This window comes from Trachypithecus francoisi, unplaced genomic scaffold (genome assembly GCF_009764315.1).
Source record: "Trachypithecus francoisi isolate TF-2019V2 unplaced genomic scaffold, Tfra_2.0 Lachesis_group6, whole genome shotgun sequence".
NCBI classification, from domain to species: domain Eukaryota; kingdom Metazoa; phylum Chordata; class Mammalia; order Primates; family Cercopithecidae; genus Trachypithecus; species Trachypithecus francoisi.
In genome coordinates this window covers 60,883,406-60,902,081 of record NW_022681471.1, presented here as the reverse complement: position 1 = coordinate 60,902,081, position 18,676 = coordinate 60,883,406, and positions in this window count along the sequence as shown.

The following is an 18,676-nucleotide window of genomic DNA, read 5'->3' as shown; positions in this document are numbered from 1 at the left end:
GGATTGTATCCTTTGACATACATTTCCCAACTTTCTTTCTCTCCCCACCCCTGGAAACCACCAATCTATTTTATTTTTTTATATATTCAACTGTTTTTTTTTTTAGATTACAAAAAAAAAAATGAGATCATGCATTATTTTATTTCTGTGTTTAGCTTGTTTTACATAGCATCATGTTCTTCAGATTCATCTATGTTTTTGCAAACGGCAGAATGACCTTTTTAGGGCTGAATAATATTCCAGTATATTTCTACAATATATGCTTATACACATAAATATTCTCCTATTATATAGAATAATTGTGTATGCATACATACATATTACATATGTACCAAAATATCTTTATCCATTCATCCATGGATTAACACTTATTTTCACATATTGGTTACTGTGAATAATGCTGCATTCAATATGTAACCACAGATACCTCTGTGAGCTTTAAATTTCATCTCCTTTGCATGTATGCCAAGGAGAAGGAGTGCTAAGTCATACGGTAGTTCAATTTTTTATTTTTTGGGAAACTCCACACTGTTTTTAATAATGGCTGTACTGATTTACCACTCTCTTAACAGTGTACAAGGGTTTCTTGTTCTCCAGAAAGTTGACAACATTTACTATCTATTATCTTTTTGAAAATAACTACCTTGACAGGTTGGGTGATATGTCACTATGGTTTTGATTTTCACTTCTCTTATGATTTGTGATGTTGAGTACCATTTTATTAATATATACCTGCAGGCCATTTGTGTGTGTTCTTCTTCTAAATGTTTATTCACATTCTTTGCCAATTTTTAAATTGTGATATTTGATTTTTTATTGAGTTGTGTGAGTTCTCCATATGTTTTGAATATTAGCTTCTTATCACATATACAGTTTGCCAATATTTCCTCCCAGTCCATAGACTGCCTTTTCATTTTGTTGATTTTTTCCTTTGCTGTGAAGAAGCTTTTTACTTTGACATATTCCCATGTTTTATTTTTGCTTTTGTTTATCTTCTATGTTATTCTGCTGTGTTATTCAAAAAATCATTGCCAAGTCCAGTATCAGGGAGTTTTCATCTTATAATTTTGTCTTGAATATTTATGGTTTCAAGGCATGCATTTCGGTCTTCAATTCTCTATCAGCTTTTTATTTATTTATTTATTTATTTATTTATTTATTTATTTTATTGTGTAAGATTTCATTTTATTCTTTTCCACATGGACTCTCAATTTCCAACAGCATCTATGAAAGAGACTATCCTTACCCCATTATGTCTTCTCTGAGGTCTTGTCAGAGATTAGTTGACAGTATATGCTTGGGTTTATTTTTGGATTCTCTCTTCTGTAGCATTGGTCTATGTCTCTATTTTAATCCCAATATCATGCTGTTTTTATTACGATAGCCTTATTTTGTAATTTGAAATCAGGTATTGTGATGCATGCAACTTTGTTTTTCTTTCTCCAGGTTCTTTTGGCTATTCAGAACCTTTTGTGGTCCCATACGAATACATCTTTAGAACTGTAATTTTTCTGTTTATTTGTAAAAAGCTGAGGAATTTTTATAGAGATTGCATTGAACCTAAATACCTATATTACTTTGGGTAGTATAGATTTTTTTTTTTTTTTTTTTTTTTTTTTGAGAAAAACTCTCTCTCTGTCGCCCAGGCTAGAGTGCAGTGGCGGGATCGGGCTCACTGCAAGCTCCGCCTCCTGGGTTCACGCCATTCTCCTGCCTCCGCCTCCCGAGTAGCTGGGACTACAGACACCTGTCACCATGCCCAGCTAATTTTTTGTATTTTTAATAGAGACGGGGTTTCACTGTGTTTGCCAGGATGGTCTCAATCTCCTGATCTCGTGATCCTCCCTACTTGGCCTCCCAAAGTGCTGGGATTAGAGGCTTGAGCCACCGTGCCCGGCCAGTATAGACATTTTAACAATATTAATTTTTCTGATCTATGAATATGGGGTGTCTTTCTATTTATTGGTGTTTTCTTCAATTTCTTTAATCAGTGTTTTATAGTTTTCAGTACAAGGACTTTTCACTTCCTTGGTTAAATTTATTTTTAAGGACTTTATTCTTTTTGATGCTCTTGCAGGTAGGATTGTTTTCTTGACATCTTTTCTAGATAGGTCATCATTGGTGTTGAGAAATACAACTGATTTTTGTATTTTGATTTTGTATCCTGCTACTTTACTGAATTAATTTATTAGTTCTAATTGTGTGTGTGTGTGGTGTGTGTGTGTGTGTGTGTGTGTGTGTGTGTATGTATGTATGTGTGCATGCATGTAGGCTTTAGTGTTCTCTCATACCCTGTACATTGCAACCAGAGTGGCCTTCTATAACATAAATCTGACCAGGACACTTTCCTATATAAAAACTTCTATGTTTATCTATGGCCTTAAAATAGTATAATTTTCCAGTCTATCTTTTAAAAAATGATTTATCATACCTCCTGTCCTCTATCTTGAAAGACTCATGTTGTCTTCACTCCCTTTAAATTCAGGTAAGAGTTACATATACTTATATATAGTGAAATGTGCCGATCTTAAATGTGTATTTTGATGAGTTTCTATAAATTTATACACCTGTTACCATTGCCCTACCTTCCAAATCCTAAACAGCATAGGCAACATTTCTAATTCCTATGATTAGAGATTAGCTTTTCCTGCAATTTAACTTAATATAACTGGAAATATTGCAATATATATGAATTTATGTATTTTTTTCTTTAAAAAATGGTTTCTACAGTTGATCCAAGTTGTATGCTCTACTAGTTCTTTTTTTTTCCAATTTCTGAGTAGAATTCCATTGTATGAATATACAATATTTGGTTTGCTTACTTTCCTGTTGATAGGTAGTTGGGTATATTTCAGTTTGAGTATATTATATATAAACTTGCAATAAACATTTGTAGACACATGATTTTCTTTCATGTTTGTACAGAGAAGTTTAAATGCTTTGCATGTTCCTATGAACATTCATATATATGGACCTAGAAATGCAAATGCATAAACTAAGGATATGTTCGACTTTACAAGGAACTGCCTAACCTTTAAAAGTGGTTGGACAATTTTATGCATCTACCACCAAAATAATGAGAGATTTGTGAGTTCAAAATTGTCACCAAAATTTTGTTCCATAAAATTTATTTTATTTATGTATTTGTTACATAATGAGTATATGATGGTATCCCACTGTGGTTTTAATTTACATTGGTCTAATGATCAATGAAGTTGAGCAACCTTTAATATGTTTCTTGGTTATTCATAAGTATCTTTATGAAGATTTTGTTAATGTCTTATGCACATTTTAATGGGTTGTTTGTCTTTATATTATTGATTTTTAAGAGTATGTATACACATTTATATATTTTGAATACAATTCTTCTTTCTTGTATATTCATTGAAAATAATTTTTCCAGTATGTAGTTTCTTTTTATAAATTTTGTAGCACTGTTTGTTAACAGTACTTTTGATTAAGTAGGCTTCATGCCAGGATGCAAGGTTGGTTCAACATATGCAAATTAGTGAATGTGATTTATCACATAAACAGAACACAAGACAAAAACCACATGATTATCTCAATAGGCTTTCAATAAAATTCAATTCCCTTCATGTTAAAAACTCTCAATAAACTAGGCATTAAAGGACTATACCTCAAAATAATAAAAGACATCTATGATAAACCCACAGCCAACATTATACTGAATGGGAAAAACCTGGAAGAATTCTTCTTGAAAATCAGTACAAGGCAAGGATACCCTCCCTCATCACTTCTATTCAACATAGTATTGGAAGTCCTGGCCAGATCAATCAGGCAAGAGAAAGAAATAAAGAGCATCTAAATAGAAAGAAAGAAAGTTAAATTATCTTTGTTTACAGATGACATGATTCTGTATCAACAAAACCCCATAGTCTCCATCCAAAAACTTCTCTGTCTAATAAAGAGCTTCAGCAAACTTGCAAGATACAAAATCAATTTACAAAAATTACTAGCATTCCTATACACCAACAACAGCGAAACCAAGAGCCATATCAGAATGGCAGCCCCATTCACAATTGCCACAAAAAATAAAATACTTAGTAATACAGCTCACCAAGGAGGTGAAAGATCTCTACAATGAGAATTACAAAACACACCCCAAATAAAGTAGAGAAGACACAAACAAATGGGAAAAACTATCCATGCTCATGGATAGAAAGAATCAATATCACTAAAATGTCTATACTTCCCAAAACAATGCACAGATTCAATGCTATCCTATCAAACTACCAATGACATTCTTCATAGAACTAGAAGAACTAGAAAAAACTATTTTAAAATTCACATGGAGCCAAAACAAAAACAAAAATAAAAACAAAAACAAAAAAAGCTCAAATAGCCAAGGCAATTCTAAGTAAAAAGAACAAAGCTGGAGGGGTCACGTTACCTGACTTCTAACTATACTACAAGGCTTCAGCAACCAAAATGGCATGGTATTGGTACAAATACAAACACAAACATATAAACAAATAGAACACAATAGAGAGCCCAGAAATAAGTTCACACACCTACACCCATCTGATCTTCTGCAAAGCTGACAAAAATAAGCAATAGGGAAAAGACTCCCTGTTCAATAATTGGTGCTGGGAAAACTGGCTAGCCATATGCAGAAGATTGGAGCTGGACCCCTTTCTTACACCATATACACCATATATACAAAAGTCAACTCCAGATGAATCAGAGACTTAAATGTAAAACCCAAAACCATAAAATCCCTGAAAAACAACCTAGGTAATACCATCCTGGACATAGGAATAGACAAAGATTTCATGACAAATACACCAAAAGCAATCATTACAAAAGCAAAAATTGACAAGTGGGATCTAATTAAATTAAAGAACTGTGAAGCAAAAGAAACTAGCAGCAGAATAAACAGACCACTTACAGAATGGGAGCAAATATTTGAAAAGTATGCGTTTGACAAAGGTCTAATATCCAGCATCTATAAGGAACTTCAACAAATTTACAAAATAAAAACAAACAATCCCTTTAAAAAGTGGGCAAAGAACATAAACAGACACTTTTCAAAAGAAGATATACATGAAGTCAACAAGCATATAATAAAAAGTCTAATATCGCTGATCATTTGAGAAATGCAAATCAAAACCATTATGAGATACCATCTCACACCAGTCAGAATGGCTATTATTAGAAGTCAAAAAACAGCAGATGATAGTAAGATTGAGGAGAAAAGGGAACACTTATACACTGTTTGTGGGAGTGTAAATTAGTTCAACCATTGAGGACGGTATTATGGCGAATCCTCAAAGAGCTAAAAGCAGAACTACAATTATCACAAAATACAATATTTATAGACAATAATTTATCTGTCCTAACAGACTTTTGCTACCAAATGTTTTAAAGATATTCTCCCATGCTTTTTCCAGAAGCTTTTAAAAAATCATTTTAACCACTTATTATGAAATATTTAGTTGACAAAAGTTTCATACTGGCCGGGTGCGGTAGCTCACTCCTGTAATCCCAGCACTTTGGGAGGCCAAGGCGGGCGTATCACAAGGTCAGGAGATCGAGACCACAGTGAAACCCCGTCTCTACTAAAAACACAAAACAATTAGCCGAGCATGGTGGCAGGTGCCTGTAGTCCCAGCTACTCCGGAGGCTGAGGCAGGAGAATGGCGTGAACCCGGGAGGCGGAGTTTGCAGTAAGCCGAGATCGCACCACTGCATTCCAGCCTGGGCCACAGAGCCAGACTCTTTCTCAAAAAAAAAAAAAAAAAAAGTTTCATACATTCATGATCTGATATACGTATGCATTGTGTGATGCTTGTCACAATTAAACTAATTAACACATGCATCTCTACGCATCCTGTACATGATATCCTTAGAACTTTTTCACCTTATAACTGAAAGTTTGGGTCTTCTGTTCAATGTCTAGATGCTTTTAGGTGCACGTCTCTGATGAATTTCAACTTAATTATTTTGTGTAATATGGGATATGAATCAAGACTCATATTTTTACATACACATGCCTAGTATTTCAGCACCAATGTTGACAATATTTTTCTTCTCAATTGAACATTTTGGCACTTTTAATAATTTAGTAACTATATGTGGTGGCATATTATTAAATGTTCTATTCTCTTGCATGTATTTATTTATATATTCTTATGTAAAGAGCTCATTGTCTTGATTAATGTACTTTTATACTAAGTCTTTTTATTAAGTAGCATTACTTTATTTTCCTTTTTGAAATTTTTTGGGGGTCTGAATTTTTGGTTTATATAAATTTTGGAATAAACACACAAATTCCTATTTATTAAAACTAAAGCTTGTTAAGATATTGACTGTGACTGCACTTACCACATAGATGAGTTTCATGAAAAGTGTAATCTTAATACATTTGAGTCTTTCAATTGATAAATGTATGTTTTCCATTTATTTGGTCTTCTTTTATTTCAGGCACACTATGTAGTTTTCCACACAGTTATTCATGTCTTCAATTTTGAATATTTATATTTTAAATTATATAAATAAAATGGACATTTTAATCATACATTTCTATGAATTTTAACACATGTAATTCCATAAAACCACCATCACAGTCAGGATACATTACAATTCCATCACATTCAAATAACTCCTTGATGCTGGATCTTTATAATCTTATTCACACCAATCACAATACTGCTAAGCATTGGTGTGTTTATCATGTCTATAGTTTTATCTTTTGCAGAATGTCATATAAGTTGAATCATGTAGTATATAACATTTTGTGATTTATTATTATCAGCATAATGCCTTTAAAATTCATTAAAATTTTTGTGTGTATCAGTATTTAGTGTACTTTTGTTGCTGAGTAGTATTTCACATGTGGATATACCACAGTTTGTTTATTCACCCGTGAAGAACATCTGTGTTGTTCTCAGTTTAGAACTATTATGAATAAAGCTTATATTGAAATTTATAAATACGCTTTTAGTAAACATTAGTTTTAATATCTATGGGGTAAATGTAAAACAAATTTGATTGCTGGTCATGTGGCAAGTGCAAGTTCCATTTTATAACAAACTGAAAAATTACTTTACAGAGTGGTTGTGAAATTTTGCTTTTAAACTGCAATATGGGAGAGTTACAGTTGTTCTACAACCTGACCAGCACTTAGTATTGTCACTATTTTTTTGTTTATTATTTATTTATTTATTTATTTATTATTTATTTATTTATTTATTTATTTATTTTGAGAAGGAGTCTCACACTGTCGCCTGGGCTGGAGTGCAGTGGCCCAATCTCGGCTTACTGCAACCTCCGCCTCCCGGGTTCAAGCGATTCTTCTGCCTCAGCTCCCCTAAGTAGCTGGGATTATAGGCATCCACTACCATGCTCAGCTAATTTTTTGTATTTTTGGTAGAGAAGGAGTTTCACTATGTTGGCGAGGCTGGTCTCAAACTTCTGGCCTGTGATCCGCCAGCCTTGACTTCCCAAAGTACTGGGATTAGAGATGTGAGCAACCGTGCACAACCAATTTTTATATTTTTACTTTAGCTATTCTAATAAGTGTTTAGTAATATCTCATAGTTGTTTTAATTGCATTTCCTTAGTGACTAATGAAGATGAATGTATTTCATTTTGCTTATTTGCCACCTCTGTATCGTCTTAGGTGAAATGTGTGTTCAAGTATTTTGCCCATGTTAAATTTTTTCATAATTTTGAAATAATTTTAAACACAAAAAATTAGAAAGATACAGTCACCTGTTGCTCAACAATGGAAATATTTTCTGAGAAATGTGTTGTTAGGTGATTTTGTTGTATGAATATCATACAGTGTGCTTACGCAATCCTAGATGGTAGCGCCTACTACATAGCTAGGCTGTGTGATATAGTCTATTGCTCTTAGGCTAAAAGCTTGTATAGAATTTTACTGTACTGAATACCGTAAAAAGTTGTAACACAATGGCAAGTAGTTTAGATACACAAATATCATTTAAAACTAGGCTGCTATAATTTTATGGGATCACCTTCATATATGAATTAACTGAAATTTCGTTATGTAGCGTATGACTTGTTAAAGCTAATTAAATAAAACCTGAAAAGGACTCCGTACTTTTATATTTGAGTCCTTGTGGATGAACTGTAAACTAAATTAACAGGTAGACAAGTTTAAAAGCCTTGCATCCCAGGGATGGAAGGCTGGTTCAACATATGCAAATCAATAATGTAATCCATCACATAAACAGAACCAATGACAAAACCACACAATTACCTCAATACAGAAAAGTCCTTTGATAAAATTTGACACTCTTTCATGCTAAAAACTTCCAATAAACTAGATATTGATGGAACACATCTCAAAATAATAAGAGCTATTATGACAAACCCATAGCCAACATCATACTGAATGGGCAAAAGCTGGACACATTTCCTTTGAAAACCAGCACAAGACAAGGATGCCCTCTCTCACCACTCCTATTCAACATAGTATTGGAAGTTTTGGCCAGGGAAATCAGTCAAGAGAAAGAAGTAAAGGGTATTTGAAGAGCAAAGAGGAAGTCAAATTGTCTCTGTTTGCAGATGACGTGATTGTGTATTTAGAAAACCCAGTGGTCTCAGCCCCAAAATTCCTTAAGCTGATAAACAACTTCGACAAAGTCTCAGGATACAAAATCAATGTGCAAAAATCACAAGCATTCCCATACACCAACAATAGACAAGCAGAGAGCCAAATATGAGTGAACTCCCATTCACAATTGCTACAAAGAGAGTAAAATATTTAGAAATACAACTCATAAGGGATGTGAAAGACCTCTTCAAAGAGAACTACAAACCACAGCACAAGAAAATAAAAGAGGACACAAACAAATGGAAAAACATTCCATGCTCATGGATAGGAATAATCAATATCGTAACAATGGCCATACTGCTCAAAGTAATTTATAGATTCAATGCTACTCCCATCAAGCTATCATTGACTTTCTTCATGGAATTAGAAAAAACTACTTTAAATTTTATACGGAACCAAAAAGAGCCCATATAGCCAAGACAATCCAAAGCAAAAAGAACAAATCTGGAGGCATTATGCTATCTGACTTCAAACTATACTGCAAGTCTCCAATAACCAAAACAGCATGGTTCTGGTACCAAAACAAATATATAGATGAATGGAACATAACAGAGGCCTCAAAAATAACACCACACATCTACAGCCATCTGATCTTCAACAAATCTGACAAAAACAAGCAACGGGGAAAGGATGCCCTATTGAATGAATGGAGCTACAAAAACTGGCTAGCCATATGCAGAAAACTGAAACTCTACCCTTTCCTTATGCTTTATACAAAAATTAACTAAGGTGGATTAAAGACTTAAACAGAAAACCTACAACCCTAAAAACCCTAGATGAAAATCTATGCAATACCATTCAGGACATAGGCATGGGCAAAGACCTCATGACTAAAACACCAAAAGCAATTGCAACAGAAGCCAAAATTGACAAATTGGATCCAATTAAACTAGAGAGCTTCTGCACAACAAAAAAAGTCTATCATCAGAGTGAACAGGCAACCTACAGAATGGGAGAAAATTTTTGCAAGCTAGCCATCTGACAAAGGGCTAATATCCAGAATCTACAAGAAACTTAAACAAATTTACAGGAAAATAAAAACCAAACAACCTCATCAAGAAGTAGGTGAAATATAATAACAGACACTTATCAAAAGAAGACATTTATGTGGCCAACAAACATATGAGAAAAAGCTCATCATCACTGGTCATTGGAGAAATGAAAATCAAAACCACAATGAGATACCATCCCATGCCAGTTAGGATGATGGTCATTCAAAAGTCAGGAAGCAAGATGCTGGCGAGGATGTGATGAAATCCAAATGCTTTTACACTGTTGGTGGGAGTGTAAATTAGTTCAACCACTGTGGAAGACAGTGTGGCAATTCACCAGGAATCTAGAACCAGAAATATCATTTGACACAGTAATCCCATTACTGGGTATATGCATAAAGGATTATAAATCATTCTACTATAAAGACACATGCACACGTATGTTTGTTGCAGCGCTATTTACAATAGCAAAGACTTGGAACCAACCTAAATGCCCATCAGTGATAGATCGGATAAAGAAAATATGGCACATATACACCGTGGAATATTATGCAGCCATTAAAAAAATAAAAAATAAAAACGAGTGCATGTCTTTGAAGGGACATGGATGAAGCTGAAAACCTTCATTCTCAGCAAACTAACACAGAAACAGAAAATCAAACATCATATGATCTCACTTATAAGTGGGAGTTTAACAGTAAGAACACATGGACACAGGGAGAAGGACATCACACACCAAAGCCTGTTGGGGGGTAGGGGACAAGAGGAGGGAGAGCATTAGGATAATAACCTAATGTATGTGGGGTGTAAAACCTAGATGACAGGCTGACGGGTGCAGCAAATCACCATGACACATGTATAGCTATGTAATCAACCTGCATATTCTGCATATGTATCCCAGAACTTACAGTAAAATTTTTAAAAAGAGAGAAAAATAAGAGAAATCAAACTTAAAAAAAAAAAAATGGAATGGATAATGGCAAAGACCCAAGTGCAAAGACCTGAGAGGGTCTTTGCATATTGAATCAGAAAAGCATTCTTTTATTCACGTTGAAGTTATGACATCATTCCCATCCCCCACTGATAAATAAGACTCCTATAGGGGATGGGCTAATCTCAAAATCAGCTCCTTGGTTTTGGGTTGCCATGCAATAAAATGCATGGTAAAAGCATTTCACTGTCTTCTGTCATAGCATTTTCTTTTTTTAGGGGAATCTAAGATCTGCTGTAAAAATGAGACCCTTAATTTTGGAGATCTGTTTTTGTCTTCCAGATGTGCCTGCTTATTAAGTTGTAGAAACTGCATGCTTTCCTGGCCCTGTTCCTCCAGGGACTCCACCCTAATGCCAGTAATCAAATAAAAACAAACAAACAAACAACAACAAAAACACTTAAAAACTGTCAAATAAAAAATCTTACAAATACTGAATCTTCTGTATCTCTGTTTCATAGTTATATATGTGTTGTATGTGAGATGCTTATGTTAAAGAGCTCTAATTAATTCTTTTAAAGAAAAATAAACACTTAAATAAAAAATTTAAAAGAACATAAAACTGTTTTGTCTTTTATTTCATGTGACTTTAGTGATTTTTGGAAAATAAAAAGAGCTTTAAGATTATGGTAAAAAATAAAGACAATTGGTCAAATAGGAAGGTCTGATATTAGGTTAGTAAATGCTTTAATGTCAATTTTTGAAAATTGGTCACATGGCCCGCTTACAGCTGGTAAGGCCAGGAGATAGTTGGAGTTAGCCACCCTTCTAGCTTGCGAAAGAGTTGAACCATCTCTTATGGGACCTATGGTACAGACCTACTACATAGTTAAAATAGCTTACAAGGTTTTTCACCAAAACTAAAAATTGCTAAGAGTTACCATTATCACATGCAATTGAAACTACAGAAAAAAAATCAGTTTTACACACAAGGTATGTAAGAAAATTAAGACGTGTTTTTAGTAAAAAATTGTGAAAAAGCATGGAACAGAAATTCTTGCCTAGCTTAGCAGGTTAAGGAGGATTTTGTAATAGATAAGACAACAAAGCTAATGGTTTGACCAGTTGTATCAGTTGTAAAAATTAATCTGTAAATAATTATGTGTGCAAACATATTAATTAAAGTTAAAAGGGTGTTATTCGTTGAAAATTGAACTTGGAATAAAAGCACAAAAGGGTTTCCCTTGAAAGCTGATCTGCTTTTTATTTATTTATTTATTTTTATTTTTTATTTTTTATTTTTTATTATACCTAAAGTTCTAGGGTACATGTGCATGACGTTTATATCATGTATAACTCCCCAATGCAATCCCTCCCTCCTCCCCCCTCCCCATGATAGGCCCCAGTGTGTGATGTTCCCCTTCCCGAGTCCAAGTGATCTCATTGTTCAGTTCCCACCTATGAGTGAGAACATGCGGTGTTTGGTTTTCTCTTCTTGTGATAGTTTGCTAAGAATGATGGTTTCCAGCTGCATCCATGTCCCTACAAAGGACGCAAACTCATCCTTTTTGATGGCTGCATAGTATTCCATGGTGTATATGTGCCACATTTTCTTAATCCAGTCTGTCACAGATGGACATTTGGGTTGATTCCAAGTCTTTGCTATTGTGAATAGTGCCGCAATAAACATACGTGTGCATGTGTCTTTGTAGTAGAGTAATTTATAATCCTTTGGGTATATACCCAGTAGTGGGATGGCTGGGTCATATGGTACATCTAGTTCTAGATCCTTGAGGAATCGCCATACTGTTTTCCATAATGGTTGAACTAGTTTACAATCCCACCAACAGTGTAAAAGTGTTCCTATTTCTCCACATCCTCTCCAACACCTGTTGTTTCCTGACTTCTTAATGATTGCCATTCTAACTGGTGTGAGATGGTATCTCATTGTGGTTTTGATTTGCATTTCTCTGATGGCCAGTGATGATGAGCATTTTTTCATGTGTCTGTTGGCTGTATGGATGTCTTCTTTTGAGAAATGTCTGTTCATATCCTTTCCCCACTTTTTGATGGGGTTGTTTTGTTTTTTCTTGTATATTTGTTTGAGTTCTTTGTAGATTCTGGATATTAGCCCTTTGTCAGATGAGTAGGTTGCAAAAATTTTCTCCCATTCTGTAGGTTGCCTGTTCACTGATGGTAGTTTCTTTTGCTGTGCAAAAGCTCTTTAGTTTAATGAGATCCCATTTGTCAATTTGGCTTTTGCTGCCGTTGCTTTTGGTGTTTTAGACATGAAGTCCTTGCCCATGCCTATGTCCTGAATGGTACTACCTAGATTTTTCTAGGGTTTTTATGGTATTAGGTCTAACATTTAAGTCTCTAATCCATCTTGAATTAATTTCGTATAAGGGGTAAGGAAAGGATCCAGTTTCAGCTTTCTACTTATGGCTAGCCAATTTTCCCAGCACCATTTATTAAATAGGGAATCCTTTCCCCATTTCTTGTTTCTCTCAGGTTTGTCAAAGATCAGATGGCTGTAGATGTGTGGTATTATTTCTGAGGACTCTGTTCTGTTCCATTGGTCTATATCTCTGTTGTGGTACCAGTACCATGCTGTTTTGGTTACTGTAGCCTTGTAGTATAGTTTGAAGTCAGGTAGCGTGACGCCTCCAGCTTTGTCCTTTTGACTTAGGATTGTCTTGGCAATGCGGGCTCTTTTTTGGTTCCATATGAACTTTAAAGCCGTTTTTTCCAATTCTGTGAAGAAAGTCATTGGTAGCTTGATGGGGATGGCATTGAATCTATAAATAACTTGGGCAGTATGGCCATTTTCACGATATTGATTCTTCCTATCCATGAGCATGGTATGTTCTCCATTTGTTTGTGTCCTCTTTGATTTCACTGAGCAGTGGTTTGTGTAGTTCTCCTTGAAGAGGTCCTTTACATCCCTTGTAAGCTGGATTCCTAGGTATTTTATTCTCTTTGAAGCAATTGTGAATGGAAGTTCATTCCTGATTTGGCTCTCTGCTTGTCTGTTACTGGTGTATAAGAATGCTTGTGATTTTTGCACATTAATTTTGTATCCTGAGACTTTGCTGAAGTTGCTTATCAGCTTAAGGAGATTTTGGGCTGAGACGATGGGGTTTTCTAAATATACAATCATGTCATCTGCAAACAGGGACAATTTGACTTCTTCTTTTCCTAACTGGATACCCTGATTTCTTTCTCTTGCCTGATTGCCCTAGCCAGAACTTCCAACACTATGTGAATAGGAGTGGTGAGAGAGGGCATCCCTGTCTTGTGCCAGTTTTCAAAGGGAATTTTTCCAGTTTTTGCCCATTCAGTATGATATTAGCTGTGGGTTTGTCATAAATAGCTCTTATTATTTTGAGGTACGTTCCATCAATACCGAATTTATTGAGCGTTTTTAGCATGAAGGGCTGTTGAATTTTGTCAAAAGCCTTTTCTGCATCTATTGAGATAATCATGTGGTTCTTGTCTTTGGTTCTGTTTATATGCTGGATTACGTTTATTGATTTGCGAATGTTGAACCAGCCTTGCATCCCAGGGATGAAGCCCACTTGATCATGGTGGATAAGCTTTTTGATGTGCTGCTGAATCGGTTTGCCAGTATTTTATTGAGGATTTTTGCATCGATGTTCATCAGGGATATTGGTCTAAAATTCTCTTTTTTGTTGTGTCTCTGCCAGGCTTTGGTATCAGGATGATGTTGGCCTCATAAAATGAGTTAGGGAGGATTCCCTCTTTTTCTATTGATTGGAATAGTTTCAGAAGGAATGGTACCAGCTCCTCCTTGTACCTCTGGTAGAATTCAGCTGTGAATCCATCTGGTCCTGGACTTTTTTTGGTGGGTAGGCTATTAATTGTTGCCTCAATTTCAGAGCCTGCTATTGGTCTATTCAGGGATTCAACTTCTTCCTGGTTTAGTCTTGGGAGAGTGTAAGTGTCCAGGAAATTATCCATTTCTTCTAGATTTTCTAGTTGATTTGCGTAGAGGCATTTATAGTATTCTCTGATGGTGTTTGTATTTCTGTGGGGTCGGTGGTGATATCCCTTTATCATTTTTATTGCGTCTATTTGATTCCTCTCTCTTTTCTTCTTTATTAGTCTTGCTAGCGGTCTGTCAATTTTGTTGATCTTTTCAAAAAACCAACTCCTGGATTCATTGATTTTTTGGAGGTTTTTTGTGTCTCTATCTCCTTCAGTTCTGCTCTGATCTTAGTTATTTCTTGCCTTCTGCTAGCTTTTGAATGTGTTTGCTCTTGCCTCTCTAGTTCTTTTAATTGTGATGTTAGAGTGTCAATTTTAGATCTTTCTGCTTTCTCTTGTGGGCATTTAGTGCTAAATTTCCCTCTACACACTGCTTTAAATGTGTCCCAGAGATTCTGGTATGTTGTATCTTTGTTCTCATTGGTTTCAAAGAACATCTTTATTTCTGCTTTCATTTCGTTATGTACCCAGTAGTCATTCAGGAGCAGGTTGTTCAGTTTCCATGTAGTGAGCGGTTTTGATTGAGTTTCTTAGTCCTGAGTTCTAGTTTGATTGCACTGTGGTCTGAGAGACAGTTTGTTATAATTTCTGTTCTTGTACATTTGCTGAGGAGTGCTTTACTTCCAATTATGTGGTCAATTTTGGAATAAGTGCGATGTGGTGCTGAGAAGAATGTATATTCTGTTGATTTGGGGTGGAGAGTTCTATAGATGTCTATTAGGTCCGCTTGGTGCAGAGATGAGTTCAATTCCTGGATATCCTTGTTAACTTTCTGTCTCGTTGATCTGTCTAATGTTGACAGTGGAGTGTTGAAGTCTCCCATTATTATTGTATGGGAGTCTAAGTCTCTTTGTAGGTCTCTAAGGACTTGCTTTATGAATCTGGGTGCTCCTGTATTGGGTGCATATATATTTAGGAGAGTTAGCTCTTCCTGTTGAATTGATCCCTTTACCATTATGTAATGGCCTTCTTTGTCTCTTTTGATCTTTGATGGTTTAAAGTCTGTTTTATCAGAGACTAGGATTGCAACCCTGCTTTTTTGTTCTCCATTTGCTTGGTAGATCTTCCTCCATCCCTTTATTTTGAGCCTATGTATGTCTCTGCATGTGAGATGGGTCTCCTGAATACAGCAGACTGATGGGTCTTGACTCTTTATCCAGTTTGCCAGTCTGTGTCTTTTAATTGGAGCATTTAGTCCATTTACATTTAAGGTTAATATTGTTATGTGTGAACTTGATCCTGTCATTATGATATTAACTGGTTATTTTGCTCGTTAGTTGATGCAGTTTCTTCCTAGCCTCGATGGTCTTTACATTTTGGCATGTTTTTGCAATGGCTGGTACCGGTTGTTCCTTTCCATGTTTAGGGCTTCCTTCAGGGTCTCTTGTAAGGCAGGCCTGGTGGTGACAAAATCTCTAAGCATTTGCTTATCTGTAAAGGATTTTATTTCTCCTTCACTGATGAAACTTAGTTTGGCTGGATATGAAATTCTGGGTTGAAAATTCTTTTCTTTAAGAACGTTGAATATTGGCCCCCACTCTCTTCTGGCTTGTAGAGTTTCTGCCGAGAGATCTGCTGTTAGTCTGATGGGCTTCCCTTTGTGGGTAACCCGACCTTTCTCTCTGGCTGCCCTTAAGATTTTTTCCTTCATTTCAACTTTGGTGAATCTGGCAATTATGTGTCTTGGAGTTGCTCTCTGGAGGAGTATCTTTGTGGCGTTCTCTGTATTTCCTGAATTTGAATGTTGGCCTGCCCTACTAGGTGGGGAAGTTCTCCTGGATGATATCCTGAAGAGTGTTTTCCAACTTGGTTCCATTTTCCCCCTCACTTTCAGGCACCCCAATCAGACGTAGATTTGGTCTTTTTACATAATCCCATACTTCTTGCAGGCTTTGTTCATTTCTTTTTCTTCTTTTTTCTTTTGGTTTCTCTTCTCGCTTCATTTCATTCATTTGATCCTCAATCGCTGATACTCTTCTTCCAGTTGATCGAGTCGGTTACTGAAGCTTGTGCATTTGTCACGTATTTCTCGTGTCATGGTTTTCATCTCTGTCATTTCGTTTATGATCTTCTCTGCATTAATTAGTCTAGCTGTCAATTCTTCCACTCTTTTTCAAGATTTTTAGTTTCTTTGCGCTGGGTACGTAATTCCTCCTTTAGCTCTGAGAAGTTTGATGGACTGAAGCCTTCTTCTCTCATCTCGTCAAAGTCATTCTCTGACCAGCTTTGATCCGTTGCTGGCGATGGGCTGCGCTCCTTTGCAGGGGAGATGCGCTCTTATTTTTTGAATTCCAGCTTTTCTGCCCTGCTTTTCCCATCTTTGTGGTTTTATCTGTCTTGGTCTTTGATGATGGTGACGTACTGATGGGGTTTTGGTATAGGTGTCCTTCCTGTTTGATAGTTTTCCGTCTGACAGTCGAAGGACTGTCTGTTGGTCTGTTGGAGATTGCTTGAGGTCCACTCCAGACCCTGTTTGCCTGGGTATCAGCAGCAGAGGTTGCCAAAGATAGAATATTGCTGAACAGCGAGTGTACCTGTCTGATTCTTCTTTGGAAGTTTCCTCTCAGGGGTGACTCACCCTGTGAGGTGTGGGGTGTCAGACTGCCCCTAGTGGGGGATGTCTCCCAGCTAGGCTACTCAGGGGTCAGGGACCCACCTGAGCAGGCAGTCTGTCCGTTCTCGGATCTCAACCTCCGCGTTGGGAGATCCACGGCTCTCCCAAAGCTGTCAGACAGAGTCGTTCGCGTCTGCACGGCCCCCGCTGCTTTCCCTATTGGACTCAGCTGTGGCTGTGTCCCCAGAGGTGGAGTCTACAGAGACAGGCAGGTTTCCTTGAGCTGCTGTGAGCTCCACCCAGTTCGAGCTTCCCAGCGGCTTTGTTTACCTACTTAAGCCTCAGCAATGGCGGGCGCCCCTCCCCCAGCCTCGCTGCTGCCTTGCGGATAGATCGCCGCAGACTGCTGTGTTAGCAGTGAGGGAGGCTCCGTGGGCGTGGGACCCTCCCGGCCAGGTGTGGGATATATTCTCCTGGTGTGCCTGTTTCCTTAAAGCGCAGTATTGGGGTGGGAGTTACCCGATTTTCCAGGTGTTGTGTCTCAGTTCCCCTGGCTAGGAAAACGGATTTCCTTCCCCTTGCGCTTCCAGGTGAGGCGATGCCTGCCCTGCTTCAGCTCACGCTGGTCAGGCTGCAGCAGCTGACCAGCACCGATTGTCCGGCACTCCCTAGAGAGATGACCCCAGTACCTCAGTTGAAAATGCAGAAATCACCGGTCTTCTGTGTCACTCGCGCTGGGAGTTGGAGACTGGAGCTGTTCCTATTCGGCCATCTTGCTCCGCCCTGATCTGCTTTTTAACAAAAAAATTGTAAAGGATAGAAAAAGTTTATGAGAATCTCACTTTAAGATCAAACTGATTATAATTGGATAGATTTGTCTATAAGGTTTTGTTAAAAATTAGGGTTGACATTAATAGGACACTAATGCAAGGGTGAAATTTGGCTTTCTCTCTTGAACAAGATTTTTATGTAATATTGAAAGATAATAAAATATTTTTGTTTGGCTTTTGAATACACTAACAAAGAAAGGGATGGGGGGAACAAGAGACAGATTTTTTGGAAAGATGTGTTCTTTCTATCAATGAGTAAATGTTTTAGCCTTTAAAAAAAATTTTGAGTCATAATTTTGGCTAAATGAATGACTTATGGTAAACTGGAATTCTATTTCATAATATCAAGTTTTAAATCTTTAACATGTTTGAATAGGCTTCCAAAATCAAATTTCAGCTTCCTAATTGTGTTTTTTGACCTCTAACTTGAAATGCTACAGAGGACCCCCAAGGAATCCAAAAGATAGGTAAACAGAATTATTTGACATGTTTAGTTACATGGGAAACATTGTCAAAATAAAGATATGTTTACCCTTCTTCAGGTTATATTTTAGTGGAATAATATCAATACATGTTTCAAAATAGTATGGGGTTTCTAAAATTCTAATATTTCTAAGTATATGCTATCAATCATAACTATGTTTATTGTGTTAAGTTATTGCAGACTACAGAAATAACCAAATTTTCTTGTCAATTTTGTCTTTAACTATTACAATTTAAAGTCAGTTGAACATTAACTTATTTGTTTAATGTTGATGC